Source organism: Triticum dicoccoides, chromosome 2A (genome assembly GCF_002162155.2).
Source record: "Triticum dicoccoides isolate Atlit2015 ecotype Zavitan chromosome 2A, WEW_v2.0, whole genome shotgun sequence".
NCBI classification, from domain to species: domain Eukaryota; kingdom Viridiplantae; phylum Streptophyta; class Magnoliopsida; order Poales; family Poaceae; genus Triticum; species Triticum dicoccoides.
In genome coordinates, this window is record NC_041382.1 from 752,144,252 (window position 1) to 752,166,904 (window position 22,653).

General features: G+C 39.7%; 3 long non-coding RNA genes across 7 annotated transcripts; all 3 read left to right on the forward strand.

Moving 5' to 3' along the window:
* The first annotated feature begins 382 nt into the window (after nt 1-382).
* Nucleotides 383-2,685, forward strand: LOC119356954. 2 transcript variants are annotated; one of them, XR_005172096.1, is made up of 4 exons: nt 383-631; nt 1,567-1,637; nt 1,963-2,039; nt 2,586-2,685. It is a non-coding gene; the product is annotated as an uncharacterized LOC119356954 (long non-coding RNA). The 2 variants fall into 2 exon arrangements; XR_005172097.1 differs by lacking the exon at nt 383-631 and adding an exon at nt 1,212-1,478.
* Nucleotides 2,686-2,692: 7 nt separating this feature from the next.
* On the forward strand, nt 2,693-17,081 carry LOC119356953. 2 transcript variants are annotated; one of them, XR_005172095.1, is made up of 4 exons: nt 2,693-13,956; nt 14,610-16,557; nt 16,641-16,745; nt 16,852-17,081. It is a non-coding gene; the product is annotated as an uncharacterized LOC119356953 (long non-coding RNA). The 2 variants fall into 2 exon arrangements; XR_005172094.1 differs by having other exon boundaries at nt 2,693-16,557.
* A 532-nt stretch (nt 17,082-17,613) lies between these two features.
* LOC119356952 lies at nt 17,614-19,923 on the forward strand. 3 transcript variants are annotated; one of them, XR_005172092.1, is made up of 5 exons: nt 17,614-17,776; nt 18,313-18,441; nt 18,612-18,727; nt 19,378-19,543; nt 19,689-19,923. It is a non-coding gene; the product is annotated as an uncharacterized LOC119356952 (long non-coding RNA). The 3 variants fall into 3 exon arrangements; XR_005172093.1 differs by having other exon boundaries at nt 18,574-18,727; nt 19,378-19,923; XR_005172091.1 differs by having other exon boundaries at nt 19,378-19,923.
* The last annotated feature ends 2,730 nt before the right edge of the window (nt 19,924-22,653 follow it).

Here is a 22,653-nt window from a genome sequence, read left to right on the forward strand (position 1 = left end):
ATAAATGGCTAGCCACATACTTTTAGAAAAATTTATCAACTATTTTTGAACACACAGACATTTCTACATTTGTGAACAAAACACATCGAAAATGGGATCATTTTTTGAAGTTTCACAACATTTTTAAAATTCTAAACAATATATGAAATCAATATTTTTTATTATACCAAACAATTTTTCACATTTTCAAACATGTTTTGAAAAGAATAATAAAGTTTTAAAAGGAGAAAAATGAATTAACAACCGGTACCCCACTAGTAGCAGGCCGCCGCCCGGATGGATATACATGGACCAGGCCCACAGAAAATACTACCCAGTGACGGCCCAGGTTATATGTCAAGTTCGGCCCGGTACGCATCTACCCGGCGAAACGCGACGGCCGCCGAGATTCGCACCGCGCCGCCTCGCCGCCGCGTTCGACGAGGGCGCGATTCGGGGATGTTTGGGATGCGGGCCAGCGGCGCGGCAACGCCGCGGGCGGTGGGGCGGACGCGCACCTCCACGACGACCCGGACGATGGCGCCGTCCCGGCGCTCCTCGACTCCCGCTTCGACGGCGACAAGTTCGACGCGCCCAAGCACTTCTCGCCCTCATCTCTCAGGGCGTCGACGTCGCCCACATCTCCACGCAGGTCCGGCTAGCGTTCCCCTCCTCTCCTCTCATCTCGTCTCGTCTGAGGCCGCGGATTCCGGCGATTGAATTGCGTGTGCTTGCTTTTCTCCCTCCTCAACCTCCCATGTGGAGGCCTGCTGTGCGGCCTTAGGTCTTGATTCTAGCTGTGAGTAATACTAGACGAACACAATCTGATTGTAGCCGTGAGTAATCCTAGTTGAACAGACATGAAGCGTTTGCATTCAGGCAAACTATTTTGTGAGGAAATCTGAAACCTACACAATGCTTCTCCAGTGAAAAACTTCCGTCTGCGTCCAGCATAGTGCACGGAGTGAAAAAATCCACAAAATTAAATCATGTCTGTGGGTAATCCTAGTCTTATTCCTTCCTGAACAGCGTTGCTTCAGTTGATCAAGTACTTCAAAACTGGCATGTGATATCTATCATTCATAACTGTTTCTGTCTTTGCCTCATTGATCTGTCAAGCCGGTGATTCTTGATTACTTCACCAGCAAGACAATTTGTTCGAATGACTTGGTGGTGGTTTCGCCCGATGTTGGTGGCGTTGCCAGAGCACGCACTTTTGCCAAAAAGCAGATGCACCTGTAACAATTGTAGACAAAAGAAGGCATGGACACAATGTTGCCGAGGCAACAAGTAGTATTATAGCGGGATGAATGGGCGCGAGTGGAAGAACGGCTTAACTTGTTTTACATTCTTGTCCACAGTGGGTATATGAGCAGCTAACTAGGATGCATAGTAAGAAAATACTCATCGAGGCTCTTTTGTAGTTGGTTACGGTTTATCCACTGCTAGTCAATCTGCTGGAAATGTATATTGCATATGGACATGTGCTGCTTCACAAGGTGCATGCTAGTTTTATTTTTCTGTGCTTTTGTGTGATCAGCTCTGTCAGATTAAACAAGCACAACTTGTCTTGTGCATTTATTGCAGGTAATGAATCTGATTGGAGATGTTAAGAGGAAAAGTGTCTGTTGTGATGGATGATATGATTGATACAGCAGGTAAGTTATCCCATTTAAGTTGTAGGAAACATAATTCTAAGATTGACCATCTCACAGAGTGGCAGTTGAGCCATGATTTAATACAATGATTAAACGCAGAAACTAAATATTATATAGTTAGTTAATTTTATTTAATAAGGTGTGGATACAAGTCATATGACTCGCAATATAGTTTAAACTTGGAAACATGCTGAAGTGTTCCACATTCATGTTTGACAACTGGGAAAGTAAATTACAACATCTTGTTGCATACCAAAAGTAGCTTCCTTTTGACAATCTTTGCTTCTGAATGAATATCCTAATAAGACTATCACAATTAAATTAGGAACTATTGCCAAAGGAGATGAGATGCTGCATCAAGGAGCAAGAGAAGTCTATGCATGCTGTACACATGCTGTTTAGGTACACTGTTTTTTATGCCCATTCCATAATTTGTCTAGTACTAGGAAGTATGCTAGATTAACTACTAAACCTGCTTTGCTATGGGAAAGGCCCATCACCGCACTATATGCCAAGTTACAGACTTGTTCCATCGAGCTGAGAGTTTGATGGAACTAGAGTCTACACCAGTTCGTGCAAGCAATTCAGAAAGTGCGCAGTGTGCTGGTATAGTCAAACATTGTATGTCGAATCTAAACTACAAATCTGGATGGATACAATATCTTCAATAGAATTCAGTGGTGAAAATTACCAAATCGTTGATGCTATGCAAAATTTGGTTTAAACTCATTTGTGGCTTTAGATTCGCGTCATGGAAATGTGAACCCAAAGTGCAAACCTTCAATAGAGATTGGAATAATTATGCTGCCTTGCTGCAATTTCTGTTCATTAGAAAAGGCCGAGATGCAATCATTGAACTCGAATTTGAATCATATGTTTTATTCTGTTATTCTGTGTTAACATGTTTAGCTCTGATTTCTTACAAGTGTTTTCACATCCCCTTTTTAGCCCACCCGCCATCGAGAGATTATCAAGTGGTTTGTTTCAAGAAGTAATCATCACAAACACTATCCCTTCGAAGAAGCATTGAAGACTTTGCCGAGCGAGGCAAGCAACCTACTTTGATCATATTGAGCCCATATTTGCATTACACACTTAAAATTATTTTGCATGCATAAAGTATTGTTTACTAGTATTGCTATGCTAAGTAAATTAGCTGGGGTTTAGCTATGCCCTATGTGCTTGATATTGACACCCCCTTTGACATTCTTAAAACCCCTCATTTCTAACTGGAGGACCACATACCCACTGGTCACAAATAAATGTGGGTCATAGGTGCAAGTTTAATAGTGCTTAGCCATGCGAGTCATATAAATCCTAGGACTTCGGAAGAATCTTAGCACATTACCCCAATATGGGACGATGTTGAACATAGTATCTTGGTCTGTCTAGTGTACATCCCTCGCTAGGTGGATACCCTATACACTGTGACGAGAATGGACAAACATCAATCATGGGAAATTATGTACCATCAAGTGGACTCTATACTTGCATTGTACTTGAGAAAACTTTTGTTCGATTGTTCAAGTTGTATAGACCTATCACCAAGAGACCTTCAAGATGCAAAGGCTTGCATCTTCAATTGTACAAACTTCAACTTAGTCGGAGTTTCTCCTCTCTCTCAAGCTTAAGCCTTTCTCTAAACCAAACCTAACCCAAGAAACCCAGCCTAACTATCAAGGATGTGATAGCATGGACTTATGCTGATGTACTTAACTTATGGAATTGCAAGAGGACCCATTAAGCACTAACAACTTCTGATTGGAATGAAGCCCTACATGAGATTGTGATTTTGTGACTCAATCATGTTACACCCTTAAGCTCCCAATGTATGCACCAAGTTGGGTTGCCATACAAAAATGGTTTTTGTCAATTAAAAGATGAGGTAGTTTGATGGTGATGTAGAAGTGATACTGAGGAGATGGTAGTCAAAGATATACGGTGGATTATGAGATTTTAGGGCTAGTAGGTGAGCGTGGCGATTATTATATTGATGGACATATCTTTAATTAATCTTGAAACAATTTAGATTTAGTTTGGTGATTGTTATCTTGAAGCTAATTGCATGGTGGATTATGAGATTTCATGTGGATTTGTTAGGTGATTGTGATCTTGAGGAGATAGTTAAAAATGTTTGGTGCATTATGAGATTCTAGAGCTAGTAGGTGAGCATGATGATTATTATATTGTTGGATAAACATATATTTAATTAATCTGCGAACAATTTGGCTTTGGTTAGGTGATTGTGATATTTAACTAAATTTCATGGTGATTATGGGATTTTAGTCTACTACGTGAGGATGGTGATTATTATATTGTTGAATAATGAATCTTCAATTAGTATTACAAGAATGTATTTAGTTAAGTCATTATGGTTTTGACCAAATTTTATGGAGCATTATGAGATTTTAGGTGGATTTAGTTATGTGATTGTGCTCTTGAGGAGATAGTAAAAAATGTTTGGTGGATTATGAGATTTTAGGGCTAATCGGTGAGCATGATGATTATTCTATTTGTGGATAAATATCTTTTATTAATATTGGAGCAATATAAATTTAGTTCGGTACTTGTGATTTTGAACCAAATTTCATGGAGGATTATGATATCTTAGCCTGGATATATTAGGTGATTGCAATCTTGAGAAGATAGTCAAAGATGTTCGGTGGATTATGAGATTTTAAGTCTAGTATGAGCATGACTATATTATATTGGTTGATAAACATACCTTCCATTAATCTTGGAACAATTTGGATTTAGTTAGGTGATTGTCATCTTGAAGCAAATTTGATGATGTATTATGAGTTTTTGTGCCTCTACTTAGGTGATTGTGATCTTGAGGGGATAGTCAAAGATTTTTGATGGATTATGAGATTTTAGGTCTGGTATGAGCATGCCTACTATTATATTGGTGAATTAACATATTTTGAATTAATCTTGAATTAATTTGGATTTTTTATGTAATTTTGATCTTGAAGCAGATTCGACAATGGATTATGAATTTTTGATGGATTTAATTAGGTGCTTGTGATCTTGAGGAGATAGTCAAAAGTGTTCGGTGGATTATGAGATTTTATGTCTAGTACTTGGGAATGGTGATTATTTTATTGGTGGATAAGCAAATCTTCAATTAATCTTGGAACACTTTAGATTTAGTTAGGTGATTGTGATTTTGAACCAACTTTCACAATAGATTATGATATCTTAGCCTAGATTTAATTAGGTGATTGTCATCTTTAGAAGATAGTCAAATATGTTCCATGGATTATGAGATTTTAGATATAGTATGAGCATTTCTACTATTATATGAATAAATAAACATATCTTCAGTTAATCTTGGAACAATTTGGATTTATTTAGGTGATTGTCATCTTGAAGCAAATTTGATTATGGATTATGAGGTTTTGATGGATTTAGTTAGGTGATTGTGGTCTTGAAGCAAATTTGACGATGGATTATATGTTTTTGATAGATTCAATTGTGTGATTGTGATTTTGAGGAGATGTTCAAAAATGTTCGGTGGATAGTCAAATTTTAGGTCTAGTATGTGAGAATGGTGATTATATTGGTGGATAAACAAATCTTCAATTGATTTTGAAACACTATGGATTTAGTTAAGAGCGACAGCTAGATAGACAAGACTCCCAACAAGATGACGATAAAGCGTTAGATCATTAAGCTCCATTAGTAGCACGGAGGTGAACATTCAGTGCGTTCATCAGTAAGAGTAACAAGAGCAAGAAGATCCTGGATTATTAACTTTGAGCAAGAAGAGACCCGAAACTCAAGAAAGTAGCAAAGATGGCCAAAATCAGACATAAGAAACTCCTTACTAAGACGTGTCACCACAAAGGTAAAATAATATACCCAGGGTCTTTGCCCGTGATGATCATGTCATCAACATATAGAAGAAGACTCTTACCAAGAGCAGAAATGTGGACAAACAACGTAGGATCATGAGTACTCGCTGAAAACCAGCAACAACCACCCCAGAGGCAAAACACTCAAACTAGGCACAAGGGGCTTGCTTAAAGACATAGAGAGAGCGATGAAGACAATGAAGCATGTCGTCCGGAGCAGAATACCCAGGTGGTGGTTGCATGTAAACCTCCTCATGCAGCTCACCATTAAGAAAGGCATTCTTAACATCAAGCCGAGACAGACCCGTGGCCAATAGAGGCCACAACAAGAAGTGTGCGAGCAGTGGTCATATGGTTTGCACGAGCAAAAAGTCTCATTGTAATCAGGACTCATAATCTGCTGAAAGCTACGAGCCACAAGACGAGCTTTGTAACGCTCAAGAACCATCAGAGCGAGTCATAACATTGTAGACCCACCAAGTGATGGGACAAACACGAGGAGGAAGAGAAACAATGTCCTACTTGCCGATGTGCTCAAGAGCAGCAATCTCCTTTGCTATTGCAAGGTGCCACTTGGTATGAACAACGTGATGATAAGAAATCGGCTCAAGAACAACAGCCCAACGCTTGGAAGACCAAGGCGGTCAACAGACGAAAGCGAACGAGGAAGCAAGTCATAAGTAGGCCGAGGCAGGGAAGATGGCACATCAGTAGACGCATCCACAACATGCGGATGATGTGTATAAAAGTGAGGAAAAGATGGAAGAATACGAGCTGAAATCATCGGGATAAACTAAGGTGATGGAGACAAGGAAGCCACTGGTGATGATGGTGTAGAATCCTGTGATAAATGAGGTGAGGAAATCATAGGAGATGATGGTGTTGGCTCTGCAATAGTCGGAGAAGCAGGAGTAGTATGACGAATGGATAAGGGCTCAACAGGAGTGATAGGAGTGTCGGGAAAATTGTGGAAAGAGTCCACTGAAAAGGTCGAGGAAGATGGACGCGGGTAGTAGGGACGAGACTCATCAAAAGTCATATCCCGAGAAATAGTCATCTTGCGACCAACATGATCCCAATAGCGATATCCCTTATGCTCATAGTGGTATCCTAAGAATACACACACAACGGACTGAGCAGTCAGTTTGGTGTGTTCACGTGGGGCAAGGACATAGCAAACACAACCAAACATTTGAAGCGTTGAATAATCAGGAAATGATCAAAGTCGTGCCACCCTGCAGAGCAATGGATTGTCGAAGGTTGATAAGATAGATGGAAGTGGAGACAGACTTGGCCCAAAAGTACGAGGAAAGAGAGGCAATGACCATCAACGGACGAGCCGTCCCAAGAAGGTGACGATGCTTGCACTCAGTCATGCCATTCTGAGCATGTGCACCTGGATAAGAGAACCGAATGCAAGAGTACCCTGCTCAGCAAGGATTCCACGCAACAGCTTGGGATATATACCTCCCACCATAGTCATCACAGAACACACAAATAGGCGTAGAGAACTGAGTATGAACCATGGCAGCAAAACGCTTATAGATAAGACCTCACTACGAGAAGAAATAAAGTATATCCAGGTGTGTCGAGAGAAGTCACTAGTGATGACCTCCTTTCGAGGCAAAGGGAGATGGACCCCTGACATAAGAGTGAACAAGGTCAAAAGGACGCCGAGACACTGTCTCGTTATGAGTAAGGTAATTGGACATGTTTACATAGCCAACAACCTTGACGGTTTAGAGACATCGTCGGAGACGGATCTAAGAAGGCCACGTCAAACTAAGGATGAGAGATCACAAGTGACCCAAGGCGATGATGCCACTACTGAAAATAACTGGTAGACAAGGCAATAGAGGCAGAGACTGGCGGCAGTGGCAATAGAGGGACTTGATCCTGCATCCCACGTGCCCCGATCCGGATTGGTGTTCTTCTCCTGTTTGCGGCTTGTGGTTTAGAGACATGTTTACATAGCCGACAACCTTGACGGTTTAGAGACATCGTCGGAGACGGATCCAAGAAGACCATGTCAAACTAAGGATGAGAGATCACAAGTGGCCCAAGGCGATGATGCTACTACTGAAAATAATTGGTAGACAAGGCAACAGAGGCAGAGATTGGCGGCGGTGGCAACAGAGGGACTTGATCCAGCATCCCACGTGCCTGTGCACTCTCCGTACCCTTCCGATCCGGATTGGTGTTCTTCTCCTGTTTGCAGGTTGTGGGTCACGCACTTGATTAAGCACCCCAGGTTCTCCTACTGTGCGCCCTTGGCCCCGGCTTTAGGTAGCGCCTTGTCCTCGGCTCGCCGTGCATAATCCAGGTACGCGTCGACTGTCCGAGCTCCTGCTCACCATTGGTGGTGCTCGAGCGTGTGGTTATGGTGTCGCACAACAAGGGAACACGGGATGTGGGATTGAGACAGCACCCTTAGCAACCCGCAGCAAGGCAAAGGATGCCCATCTAGACTGGCAGGGAATGAAGGTGGACACAAAGGTGGATGTTGACTTCATAGAAGTCTCAATAGTGCGCTCATCGGTAAGAGCAGGACGAGCAAGAAGATCTCAAGGAAGTACCAAAGCGAACCAAGACAAAGGTGGATTATGAGATTTTAAGTATAGTATATGAGCTTGGCTATATTATATTGGTTGATACATATATCTTCCGTTAATCTTGGGACTATGGATTTAGTTAGGTGATTGTCATCTTGAAGCAAATTTGGCGATGGATTATGAGTTTTTGGTGGATCTACTTAGGTGATTGTGATCTTGTGCCATAGTCAAAGATGTTCAGTGGATTATGAGATTTTAGGTCTATCATGAGCATGACTACTATTATATTAGTGGATACACATATCTTCAATTAAAATCTTGAAATAATTTGGATTTAGTTGCGTGACTTTAATCTTGAAGCAAATTTGACGATGGATTATGAGTTTTTAATAGATTTAATTAGGTGATTGTGATCTTGAGGAGATATTCTAAAATGTTTGGTGGATAATGAGATTTTAGGTCTAGTACGTGAGAATGGTGATTATTATATTGGTGGATAAACAGACCTTCAATTAATATTGGAACACTTTGGGTTTAGTTAGGTTATTGTGATTTTTAAACCAAATTTCATGATGGATTATGATATCTTAGGTGATTGTCATATTGAGAAGATAGTCAAAGATGTTCCATGGATTATGAGATTTTTGATATAGTATAAGCATGTCTACTATTATATGAATAAATAAACATATCTTCAGTTAATCTTGGAAGAATTTGGATTTATTTAGGTGATTGTCACCTTGAAGCAAAATGATGGATTATGGGATCTTGATGGATTTAGTTAGGTGATTGTGATCTTGAATAGATAGACAAAGATTCAGTGGATTTTGAGGTTTTGGGACTAATATAAGCATGACTACTACTATATTTGTTGATGAACATAATTTTAACTAATCTTGAATTTTTTGGATTTAGTTAGGGGATTGTGATCTTGAAGCAAATTTGATGACGGTTTGAGTTTTTGATAGTACGTGGTTGTGACTTTGAGGCAGGGATGGCAGTTTTGCCCATGGGTATGGGTATACGTGGGTACCCTACCCCAGAACAACGGGCATGGGCAAGAGTGCAAGACTTGGCAAAATTTTGTACCCATGAGTAATGGGTATCCATACCCGCAAAATATATGGGTAGGGCATGGATATTAGATTGCGCCCATGGGTAACCCATTAGATACCCAGAAAAAAATAATAAATAAAAATAACTCCTATGACATGTGGGGCTAACATCCAACTCCAATGGCCCAACTCTCAATCCCTCATCCCCTAAACCAACCATAGCTCATAGGCTCGCAACAACCAGCTTGCACTCCTATGTCCTATGTGACTCCTCGAAATGATGAAATCTCAACTGATCACCAACGCACACTTGGCCAATTCTTGAAATAGCAATCCCCAGTTTTTGCTGCCGCCTCCCACTATGTCGGGCTTCCACCAACCGCTTATCGTACTCCCTTATGCTTAGTCAAGTGAGGATTCCATTCGAAGTAACGTAACAGGAGCACCATCTTCAAAACTTCTCGGGATCCGGAGTTTTTCGATAAAAGGTCCCATCCTTCAATATCATGATTGGGTCAACCAGGCCAGATCATAAGTGAAATAGTTTGATCGGGTCGACCAGGTCAGGCCCGATCACGAGTGAATAGAAAATAAAAAAACGTACATAGCTGTTCCAGCGGAAATACTTTGTTTAATTCTACCACTTCTACTAGGAGTAGCCTTTTTAGTGCTAGATGAACGTAAAGTAATGGCTTTTGTGCAACGTCGAAAGGGTCCTGATGTAGTGGGATCGTTCGGATTGTTACAACCTCTAGCAGATGGTTTGAAAGAATTAGCCGCCCACCTGAGGAGGTCGCATCGGTACTAGACAGATCGCCCATTGAATTTTACACTCATTTCACTACTTAAAAACTTAAATGCTCTATGTTGTACCCATTGGGTATAGGGTATCCGATGGGTATGGGCATGGGTGTCAATTTGTGCCCATGGGTATTGAAATGGGTGGGTATAGAAAGTTTCTATGGGTATGGGTTTGGGTAGGAGGCTGTACCCACCCATACCCTACCCATTGTCATCCCTAACTTGAAAAAATTGTCGAAATGTTCGGTGGATTATGGGATTTTAGGTCTAGTACATTAGAATGGTGGTTATTTTGGTGTATAAATAGATTTTCAATTAATTTTGGAACAATTTGGATTTAGTTAAGAGATGGTCAAAGTTGCTTGGTGGATTTAGTTTGGTGATTGTGATCTTTAGGAGATTGTGAAAGATGTTCGGTGGATTATGAGATTTTAAGTCTATAATGAGCATGGCTATACTATATTGGTGGATAAACATATCTTCCGTTAATTTTAGAACAATTTGGATTTAGTTAGGTGATGGTCACCTTGATGCAAATTTGACAATGGATTATGAGTTTTTGGTGGATCTACTTATTAGGTGATTGTGATAATATGGAGATAGTCAAAGATGCTCGGTGGATTATGAAATTTTGGGTCTAGTATGAGCATGACTACTATTATATTAGTGGATAAACATATTTTCAATTAATCTAGAGATAATTTGAATTTAGGTAGGTGATTGTGATCTTAAAGCAAATTTACCAGTGGTTTTAGTTAGGCGATTGTGATCTTGAGGAGATAGTCAAATATGTTTGGTGGATTATGAGATTTTTGGTCTAGTATGAGCATGCCTAATATTATGTTGGTGGATAAACAATCATTAATTAATGTTGAAAGAACTTCGATTTAGTTAGGTGTTTATCTTGAAACAAATTTGGTGATGGTTTATGAGTTTTTACTGGATTTAGTTAGGTCACTGTGATTTTGAGGAGATAGTCAAAGATGTTCAGTGGATTATGAGATTTTAGGGTTAGTATGAGCATGACTACTTTTATGTTGGTGATAAACATATCTTCAATTAATCTTGAAACAACTTGGATTTAGTTAGGTGATTATCATTTTCAAGCAAATTTGATGATGGTTATGAGTTTTTAGTGGATTTAGTTAGGTCATTGTGGTTTTGAGAAGATAGTCAAAGATGTTCAGTGGATTATGTGTTTTTGGTGGATTTAGTTCGGTGATTGTGATCTTGAGGAAATGGTTAATGATGCTCGGTGGCTTATGAGATTTTAAGTCTAGCAGGAGCATGGCTATATTATATTGGTTGATTAACATATCTTCCGTTAATCTTGGAACAATCTGGATTTAGTTAGGTGATTGTCATCTTGTAGCAAATTTGATGATGTATTATTAGTTTTTGATGGATCCACTTAGGCGATTGTGATCTTGAGGAGATAGTCAAAAGATGTTCCGTGGATTATGAGATTTTTAGGTCTAGTATGAGCATGACTACTATTATATTGGTGGATAAACATATTTTCAATTAATCTTGGAATAATTAGGATTTAGTCATGTGATTTTGATTTTGAAACAAATTTGACGATGGATTATGAGTTTTTGATGGATTTAATTAGGTGATTGTGATCTTGAGGAGAGATTGAAAAATGTTTGGTGGATTATGAGATTTTAGGTCCAGTACGTGAGAACGGTGATTATTATATTGGTGGATAAACAAATCTTCAATTAATCTTGGAGCATTTTGGATTTAGTTAGGTGATTGTGATTTTTAAACCAAATTTCATGATGGATTATGATACCTTAGCCTGGATTCAGTTAGGTGATTCTCATCACGAGAAGATAGTCAAAGTTGCTCCATGAATTATGAGATTTTAGATATAATATAAGCATGTCTACATTATATGAATAAATGAACATATCTAGTTAATCTTGGTACAATTTGGATTTATTTAGGTGATTGTCATCTTGAAGCAAATTTGATGATGGATTATGAGGTTTTGATGGATTTAGTTAGGTGATTGTGATCTCGAGTAGATAGACAAAGATGTTTGATGGATTATGAGGTTTTAGGACTAGTATGAGCATGACTACTACTATATTGGTTGATAAACATATTTTCAATTAATCTTGAATTTCTGGATTTAGTAAGGTGATTGTCATCTTGAAGCAAATTTGACGATGAGTTTTTGATGGATTCAAGTACGTGGTTGTGGTTTTGAGGAGATGGTCAAAATGTTTGGTGGATTATGAGATTTTAGGTCTAGTATATGAGAACGGTGATTATGTTGGTGGATAAACATATTTTCAATTAATTGGAACACTTTGGATTTAGTTAAGAGATAGTCAAAGATGTGTGGTGGATTATGAGTTTTTGGTGGATTTAGTTTGATGATTATGATCTTTAGGAGATAGTTAAACATGTTCGATGGATTATGAAATTATCAGTCTAGTATGAGCATGGCTATATTATATTGGTTGATAAACACATCTTTCGTTATTCTTGGAACAATTTGGATTTAGTTAGGTGCTTGTCATCTTGAAGCAAATTTGACAATGGATTATGAGTTTTTGGTGGATCTACTTAGGTGATTCTGATCCTGAGGAGATAGTCAAAGATGTTAGGTGGATTATGAGATTTTAGGTCTAGTATGAGCATGACTACTATTATATTGGTGGATAAACATATTTTCAATTAATCTTGAAATAATTTGGATTTAGTTATGTGATTTTGATCTTGAAGCAAATTTGACGATAGATTATGAGTTTTTGATGGATTTAATTAGGCAATTGTGATCTTGAGGATGTAGTAAAAAATGTTCGGTGGATTATGAGATTTGCTTATTCTGTTGGAGGATAAACAGTTTTTGAGATTTAATTTAATTAATCCTGGAACCATTTGGATTTAGTTAGGTGATTGTCATCTCAAACCCAATTTCATGGTGGATTATGAGATTTTAGATTTAATACGTGTGAATGGTGAATATTATATTGGTGGATAAACATATCTCTAGTTAATCTTGGAACACTTTGATTTAGTTAGGACATTGTGATCTTTAAGCAAATTTGTTAGTGAATTACTCCCTCCGTCCTAAAATAAATGACTTAAGTTTGTACTAACTTTGTACTAGAGGGAGTATGATATTTTAGGTGGATTTAGTTACGTGATTGTGATCTTGGGGAGATAGTTAACGATGGTCGATGGATTATGACCTTTTAGGTCTAGTGTGAGCATGACTACTATTATGTTGGTAGATAAACATATATTCAATTAATTTGGATTTAGCTAGGTGATTGATCTTGAAGCAAATTTGACGAAGGATTATAAGTTTTTGGTGGATTTAGTTAGGTGATTGTGGTCTTGAGGAGCTGTATAAAATATTTGGTGGACTATGAGATTGTAGGTCTAGCACGTGAGCAATGTGATTATTATATTAATGGATAAACAAATCTTCAATTAATCTTGGAACACTTTGGATTTAGTTAGGTGATTGTGTTCGGTTGATTATGAGATTTTAGGTCTAGTACGTGAGCATGGTGATCATTATATTGGTGGATATACAGATTATTGAATTAATTTTGGAACACATTAGATTTAGTTATGTGATTGTGATCGTGAAGCAGATTTATCAGTGAATTATGAGATTTTAGGTAGATTTAGTTAGGTGATTGTGATCTTGAGAAGATAGTCAAAGATGTTCGGGAGATTATGAGATCTTAGGCCTATTAGGTGAGCATGGTGATTATTATATTATCGAATAAACAAATCTTCAAGGAATTTTGCAACAATTTATATTTAGTTAGGTGCCTGTGATCTTGAACAAAAATGCACGGTGAATTACAAAATTTTACGTTGATTTAGGTAGGTGATTATAATCTTGAGAAGATGTTAGGTGGATTATGAGTTTTTAGGGTTAAAGGATGAGCATGATGATTATTATATTATTGGATAAACACATATTTAGTTAAATCTTGGAACAATTTAGAGTTTATTAGGTGATTGTGATCTTCAACTAAATTTCATGGTGGATTATAAGATTATTGGTGGATTTAGTTAGGTGAAGCACGTGAGTAATGTGATTATTATATTGATGGATAAACAAATCTTCAATTAATCTTGGAACACTTTGGATTTAGTTAGGTGATTGTGTTCGGTTGATTATGAGATTTTAGGTCTAGTACGTAAGCATGGTGATCATTATATTGGTGGTTATACAGATTATTCAATTAATTTTGGAACACATTAGATTTAGTTATGTGATTGTGATCGTGAAGCAGATTTATCAGTGAATTATGAGATTTTAGGTAGATTTAGTTAGGTGATTGTGATCTTGAGAAGATAGTCAAAGATGTTCGGGAGATTATGAGATCTTAGGCCTATTAGGTGAGCATGGTGATTATTATATTATCGAATAAACAAATCTTCAAGGAATTTTGCAACAATTTATATTTAGTTAGGTGCTTGTGATCTTGAACAAAAATGCACGGTGACTTACAAATTTTACGTTGATTTAGGTAGGTGATTATAATCTTGAGAAGATGTTAGGTGGATTATGAGTTTTTAAGGTTAAAGGATGAGCATGATGATTATTATATTATTGGATAAACACATATTTAGTTAAATCTTGGAACAATTTAGAGTTTATTAGGTGATTGTGATCTTCAACTAAATTTCATGGTGGATTATAAGATTATTGGTGGATTTAGTTAGGTGATTGTGCTATTGAGTAGACACTCAAAGATGTTTGATGGATTATGAGATTTTAGGCTAGTAAGTGAGCATGACTATTATTCTATTGGTGGATAAACAGATCTTTAACTAATCTTGGAGCAATTTTGATTTAGTTACATGATTGTGATCTTGAACCAATTTCACAATGGATTATGAGATTTTAGATGGATTTAGTTAGGTAATTGTGGTCTTGAGGAGATGGCCAAAGATGTTTGGTGTATTATGTGATTTTAGGTATAGTATGGGCATGCCTACTTTTATATTGGTGGATTAACATATATTCAATTAATCTTGGAAGAATTTGGATTTACTTATGTGATTGTGATCTTGAAGCAAATTTGACGATGGATTATGAGTTTTTGGTGGATTTAGTTTGTCGATTGTCATCTTGAGGAGATAGTTAAAGATCTTCGATGGATTATGAGATTTTAAGTCTAGTATGAGCATGGCTATTTATATTGGTGGATAAACATATATTTTGCTAATCTTGAAACAATTTGGATTCAGTTAGGTGATTGTCATCTTGAAGCAAATTTGACGTTGGATTATGAGTTTTTGGTGGATCTACTTAAGTGATTGTGATTTTGAGGAGATAGTCAAAGATGTTCGGTGGATTATGAGATTTTAGGTCTAGTATGAGCATGACTATTATTATATTGGTGGATAAACATATTTTTAATTAATCTTGAAATAATTTGGATTTAGTTAGGTGATTTTGATCTTGAAGCAAAGTTTATGATGGATTATGAGTTTTTGATCGATTTAATTAGTTGATAAACAGATAGTAAAAAATGTTTGGTGGATTGTGAGATTTGATTATTTTATTAGTGGATAAACAGATTTTTAATTATTTTTGAGGAATTTGGATTTAGTTAGGTGATTATGATCTTGAACCCAATTTTACGATGGATTATGAGATTTTAGCTGGATCAGTTAGGTGATTGTGGGCTTGAGGAGATAGTCAAAGATGTTTGGTGGAGTATGAGATTTTAGGTCTACACCTAGTTTCAATGGATATGCTGCCGACCTTCGGCACGGCTGGTTTCGAATGCGCCGAGGGCTTGGAGTATCACAACAGATTCTTGTACATTCTTACTACAGATACGATTAACATGAGAGATAAACCAACTCCGAATCTGAAGAGCAATGGATGTCGAATCATCAACTAGCTCCGTCCTGTAGCTTGTTCAGCACCATAAGACAATCTGAAGCCAGAATCATCACTCGCCAGTAGCCTTCTGGTAGAGCAAAATGCAAAGTCAGAGGGCATCAAGCAAAACAAGGCCCGGAGTATATACTGCAGCATCCTAGTGAGGCATGACGCTGCTGGAAGGTCCTGTATTGAGAACACGATACAACATTATGTGAAGTCCAAGGCTGATTGGTGGACAAATGTCGTGAGCATATCCGGCGTGGTGCTACAGTTGACAAGACTGTCTGCCGCCAAAATCTTGGAAGGTTAACTCATTTGTGGCTGAAGGCAGAACAAGTGAGACAACACAACTACTTGAAAGATGGGTCATATGTGACACCTGAAGAAGCAGGTTCTGTTTATCCAACTATTTCCCGTGCACATCTTTGGCACAAGGTCCATGAAAATGTTGCTATGAATCTTTGACAAGTTCTGGTTCAGGAGGATGTGCTGGAGATTGAGACAGTACAGAAGGAGACAATACATCCAAGGAAGAGTTGCAAGATGAACAGTTCATGTGCAGATGTTGTTTTTGCTGCACATAGGGGCAGATGTCCAAACCAAGCTTAGTTTCTGAGTCAAAGGATGTCTTCGATCAGAAAGCCAGTAACAAGCACTGGATTCATGTGCAACCAAGATGGGGAGATTACGATTCACACGACATAGAATGTTACGCAAGAGCAAAATTTATGGACTACATGACAGATAATTTGTCCATCTACCGTTCTCCGACTGGTATGATTTCGAGTGTCCATCGACTGCCAATTTCTTGCCTTGCCGAGTCTTCTGTGCTTAATGTTGATTAATATTTCTTGCAGGGGTGATGATTGGACTTGATCTAGCTTATAATTTGCACTCTGCTTTTGGTAATTGGTTCCCCAGGTTAAAGCCCCTCCTTCAGCAAGCAATGAACAAGATCGATGGTAATAACCATGCTAACTGTAACAAATCTAGATATCTCTGTTGTAGTAAAAAAATGTCTTATTTAATACAGTAAATGACATGCTAGTTTATTTTCTCTTTTGACAGTAAAATCATGTTCTGTATGTGCTGAGGGAGAGAATAGGAAAGGGTCTTGAGTTGTATTCACAGAACTACGGCACGGAGAGATATTCAGCAATCAAATCATATGGTTTTTGGATGACACAGATGTCTATCGAGGAGTTACCATTCACAAAACCGAGGGTAACCTGACGGCCAAACCAATCAATGGTGCTATCTTTATTTTCAATCCAAGAACTGGTGAACCAACTATTTCTGAAGGTTTGTTCCCTTTGTTTTGCTTTTAGCTCTAGTTTTCTTGCAATTATGACGTACTGCGCAGTATCACAACTTGGAAGACTTGAATGAAAATGCATTATAATCTGCAGGTCATCCACACAAGTGTATGGGCAGGAAAAAACCGTCTAGGGCAGGACAAAGCTAATTATTGTGGCAAGGAAGGGTATGTTGGATCCCTTGGAAGTCAAAGCAAATTATTGTGACAAGGAAGGGTATGAGCAAGCAGCATTTGCATCGAAGACAGATTTGCGTGTCAGGGCCATCTCTGCTATGAACCTGTATCTCCGGGTCAACCACATTTATGTTAACTCGGATGATATAAAGGTCAGAGGAGCAATTTATGTTCTACGATTTACCCATAAAATCGCCAAATAACAATGGTCAAATGGCTACTGACTGTGTGTATATTCTGTCTACAGGGGACTGGCTATACTTACATCACGCCAAAGAATATATTGAAGAATTTGATATGCATAGCAGATCTACGGACACAGGTTGCAGGTTTCCTGTATGGGCTGAGTCCACAGGATAATCCTCAAGTCAAGGAGATGAGATTATCCATTCCGCCACAGCATGGAAGTCACCAAATGGTGAATTTGCCAGCGAATCTCCCAGAGCACGAGTTCCTTGCTGACTTGGAGCCATTGGGAGCCAGCCGAATGAAGCTCCTCAGGTTTGTCTCGTACCATTTATATCTTCAAATGTAACCTTGTGATTCTTATCCAAAATCAAAATTAAGTACTCCCTCCAATCCATATTAATTGTCGCCGATTTAGTTCAAATGTCCAAGGAGTAGCTGAATTTGAGTGCACAATTCTGTAATTCCTGATCAAGCAGATTTATACCTTTCCCTGAGTGGCTAATTGTCTCTCCTTGGACATTTGAATTCTGATGAATGTGAATATTAAAATGCATGTTATAAAAAAATTAATCTTTCCAACTCACACTGCACTGTACATACAAATTTATTATTGTTGGTTCTTTTGTTTCTTGCACATTTTACAAGTAATTATTTCTTTGCCTGGGATAGTTTCAGTGCCGAATTGTTGGTTCTGTTGTTTTTGGCACATTCTGGTAGTATAGTCCATTTTTGCCTGTGAGCCAGTGTCTGTACTGAACCGTATTCTGTAGTTTCTTGCACATTCTGTTGTTTCTTTCTTGCACACAGAGTCTCATATACTGAACTGTTCGTTCTGTTGTTCCTTGCAGGATTTGGCATGACATGCTAAAATTTTGGAGAAGAACAAGGCGTGGCATGGTGAAAAGTGCATCATTTTGACCCGCCGGTGAACATTGTGGTCAGTGGTTATGTTTGCGAGAAGAAAAAAACCTATCGTGGTCAGTGGTCATCACATCGTCAAGTGGATGTTTTCTTGGTGTTATCATCCTTGTCTCGTTGATTCTTTATGATTTGAGCTTCTTTGTTGAAGCTTAATGTGTTATTTTCATCTGGTTGCTCCTCTTCTTAAGATTGGAGCACTGATCTTATGCACAACCCTTCACGACAGTTCCGAGCCTCGTTGCGTGCGCACGTCCCATGGAAACCGACACCTGACAGCAATAGCAGTGGATGTTTCTTCTTCCTTGTGACTAGAGTTGTTTTGACAGTAACTTGGATTATGAGGTAATGAAGATTGTTTCACATTACTATATATCTTGTGGATACTTTAATCGCCTCAAAGCATTGGTTTGTCGATATATTACTGTTAGGCATGCAAATGTACCAGATTAAGTAAGGGAAAGGAAGGCAACTTACCTCAAAATTATGCTGAAAAATCTGTTTTGGTCCCAAGCAAAACGTTGTAAAAAAATGCAGTAGCAGTTGCGGGCATGTCAAACAAGTGATTTGATTTGATTTGCAGCAAAGGACTGAAAGGAATTTTTCCTTGAGAACTTGGAATAGTGATGGTAACTGAGAATTATATCACGCTAAAAAACTAAGAATTATATCAGTAATTGTAACTGTCCTGGGATGATAAGCAGTTGCACTGTCGCCTCAGCTATTGTTTTTGTTTCCGTGGAGCATTTTAATATTCACATTCACATTCAAATTCAGATATAAAATTATGCTGCAGAGACTGTATTCTCAGTTTCTGAATGCAAGCAGTGTAGCTAGCCCACCGAAATCTAGAGGCAGCCAATCTGCTACTTTTACAATTTGTGTCTATTAATAGTTTATGTTATTATGTGACCTGATTTCATGGAGGGAACGAGGATTGCTTTATTTCCTAACAAATAGTAACAATTACAGTGAGCTTTTTGTGTGCTGTCCAGGCACAGGCATCATTAGGCCAGCAGTCTGAAGGTAGAGGAAGGTGCATAGCAGCACATGATCCGTCCTGTACCAGCAATGGAGAGGAAATCTATAGCAATGGAAGAGAGGAGATTTAGTGTACTACCATCCATCCATGGGATCCATCCAATGCTACCATTGTGTTGTGTAATGAGTCAATATTTCAGTATCATCCTCACACACAAAAAGATGCTTCAGCATTATATTACGTTGTAATAGATGAATGTACGTTTAGTAGTAGGCATCGCACTAAACCCACATATCCCACTTAATAATATGTTGGTTTTGACAGGCATCCCATGCCAGAGACCTGACATCGCCTGAGAGGCGGCGAGCGGAGAAGGCTGCGAAGGGGCTAGGGACGGTCATGTACCTCAGCTGATGGGGCCCAAATTAGGAGCACTAGTAGCTGGGGTGTTGAGTTCATTGCAGCTTATGCTTATGTTATGTGACAATCCCCACATGATCGGTTGTAAACATACCATGATGATGACAATGATGAAAATTTCGGCTATGAGTTTACATCACCCTCCTTGTTCATTTGCTTATGTGACTAGTTTCCGGGCAAAAGGCCAAAGGCCACAATCTTTATCAAGAGAGGAAGAAAGTTGAGAGTTACAGAGAGAGAGAGAGTAACTCAGCAAAGCAAGCAGAGAGGCATACAGAGAAAACAGAGCAGCTTCGGCTACGTGCACAAAAAGGATGGAGCAGGGGGGAAACAGAAAAGGAGTTTGATCTCAGTGACACACCCGGCTGCCCTCCAACATCTCACTCACATCTTCTCTGATCATTCCGAACACCTCCAGGTCGCTGCAAATGGCGGCCGTTAGAGATGTCGGTGTTGTGTTCCTTCCAGCCAAATTCTTCTTTTCTGATTACTATTTTCATGGAGTCGACCTGCTGGATCTGTATCTGTGGCTCGAGTCGGCCGGCTGTGCATGCGATGAGATCGTTGGTGGCGAACCTGTTATGAATTTCGTTGATCTGCACTCTGCTGAATGGGCGGCACGATACCAAGTTCAACTAAAAGTTTGATCAGAGGGATGTCGTTTACTAAGACAACATTCATAAGTTAAGTATAGACGTTTTTTTTCTGATCAAAGTGATGACAGAGTGGGACACAGAGTGGAACGCTGACACGAAGAAGCAGACCGTCATGGCCGGCTGGTATCGTGGAAACCATGGCCTACGGATCTGGTTTCCCTGCCCGTCCGCGTCTGCCAGAAGGTGTAGTTAGCCTTCCCAAAACAGAGAGAAGATTGTTAGTGTTTAATCATCAGTTGCCGATCCCAAAACAGGGAGAAGATTCGGGCTGGACTGAATGAACAACTCTAGGTTGGCAGATCTGCATGATGCAGGGACTATTCCCAGCAAGTGGATAACACACTGGCTTCCGCACAGTGACAAGCTGGCAGCAGCGCATAACTTGTTGCACGCCGCAATTCACAGCCTCGGCTGGCGTCCGACAGCAACCTGAGGCGCCAAGCTAGCTAGGCACCCGGTTTCCGCCCACGAGGCCACGACTAGTCCACAAACCACGCGCGCGCTCGTACGTACGTACGAGGCAGCTTGCTAGCGACGGCCGGTTACCCATGCCAACATCGGCATCTCCCTGGTGATCTCCTATGAAACTACCGTGAGGTGCACCACCATTTGGCAAGCAGCCGAGCAAACTTACACACACAGCAACGAACGAAACACTCACTCGAGCTCGGCTATACCTGGAATCGTGCAATTAGTCAGATGGCGAGCGGCAACGGGAAGGTTACGTTCTCGTCCTGGGCGGCGGCGATGAGCGTGGGTGTGGGCACGGTGGAGGCGCTCAAGGAGCGGCACGCACTCCCGTGCGTCCAACAGCGCTTCGGTAGTAATGCGGCCGCCGGGAACGGCGCCTGCACCAAGGGCAAGGTGCCGCTCGCTGCCGGTGGGGCGGCGGCGAGGAGGAAGGCGAGGCAGGAGCAGGAGGAGGAGCTCCGCACTATGATGTACCTCAGCAACTGGGGACCCAACAACTAACTAGCTAGCTGACTAGTCATCAGTTACAGTCCTCTAGATCTTAGAAGATGGCCAGATTGGTTTGCGCTAGCCGCGCACCAGTGGTGTGGCTGGATGATGTGAGCTCAGCTCAGTATGCACGCTCACTCTCGAGCTCGTGTAAGACACGGTACTTCATGACAGCGGCGTTTTGGCATATGGGAGCGCGCACTCCTGTTTTTAAAATGTGTGTTAAGCATATTTTCAAATGTCAAAAAATTTCCAAACAAAAACTTGACGTGTACATCTGAATATTATACATGCTCACAAAGTCGTTTCGCGAAAAACAAACAAATTATGTGTCGCGTTTGAAAAAGACAAAAATCCAGTGTTAAAAAATGCATTTCACAAGACATCCTTTAGCCTTTCTTACACAAGCCATAAAAAATGTCGGTTTTGTCCGAAATTTGACGTGCACACATAAAATGTCGAGATGTATGTGTCAAATTTTTGTTTGAAATTTTTTCACACTTTGAAATATTTTTTTCCGCATGCAGGAGCGCGCGCTCCTGGGAGCACCAACGAATTTCCGGTGCTTCACATACTTTCATGATCCGGAAGGATTTCAGAAACAGAGATTGGCATCGCTTCCAGCCTCCTCTTGTCTAAACTAACTGCAATCTGCAGCAGGTAAGAAAACAATGGTAGTGCTACAATTTGTCATCGTTACTCATGAAGCAGGCGGTCATATGACGAAGTAGTGGCGGAGCTTGAGCATAATCCAAGAGGGGGCCGGCCATTAGCTAAAGGGAGGCAAATTGATAAGCATGGAGGGGCTAATCTCTAGTTTAAACACCAGTTGGGCCTAAAATAGAACATATTCTTCAATAGTTGTACTCCCTCCGTTCCAAATTACTTGTCGCAGACATGGATGTATCTAGACGTATTTTAGTTCTAGATACATCCATTTTCGCGACTAGTAATTCCGAACGGAGGGAGTAAAAGTTAAGGGGGGGCCATTGCCTCCGTTGGTCTACATGAAGCTCCGCCACTGTGACGAAGGCAAAAAGAATCCATTCTGCTGTCAGAAAATCGGCACATCCCAACAGTTGCTGCGTGAACCAATTAATCGAGCCTGAATTACTTGCGAAGAGAACATCCTGATGACCTGATGTACGAGGTACTTGCTCAGCTGCTCCCATATAAAACACATACCACTTCTATTAGGAAGAATAACAGAAAACAGTCCCGGAAGAACAAACGGTATAGACCCCCACCATGAA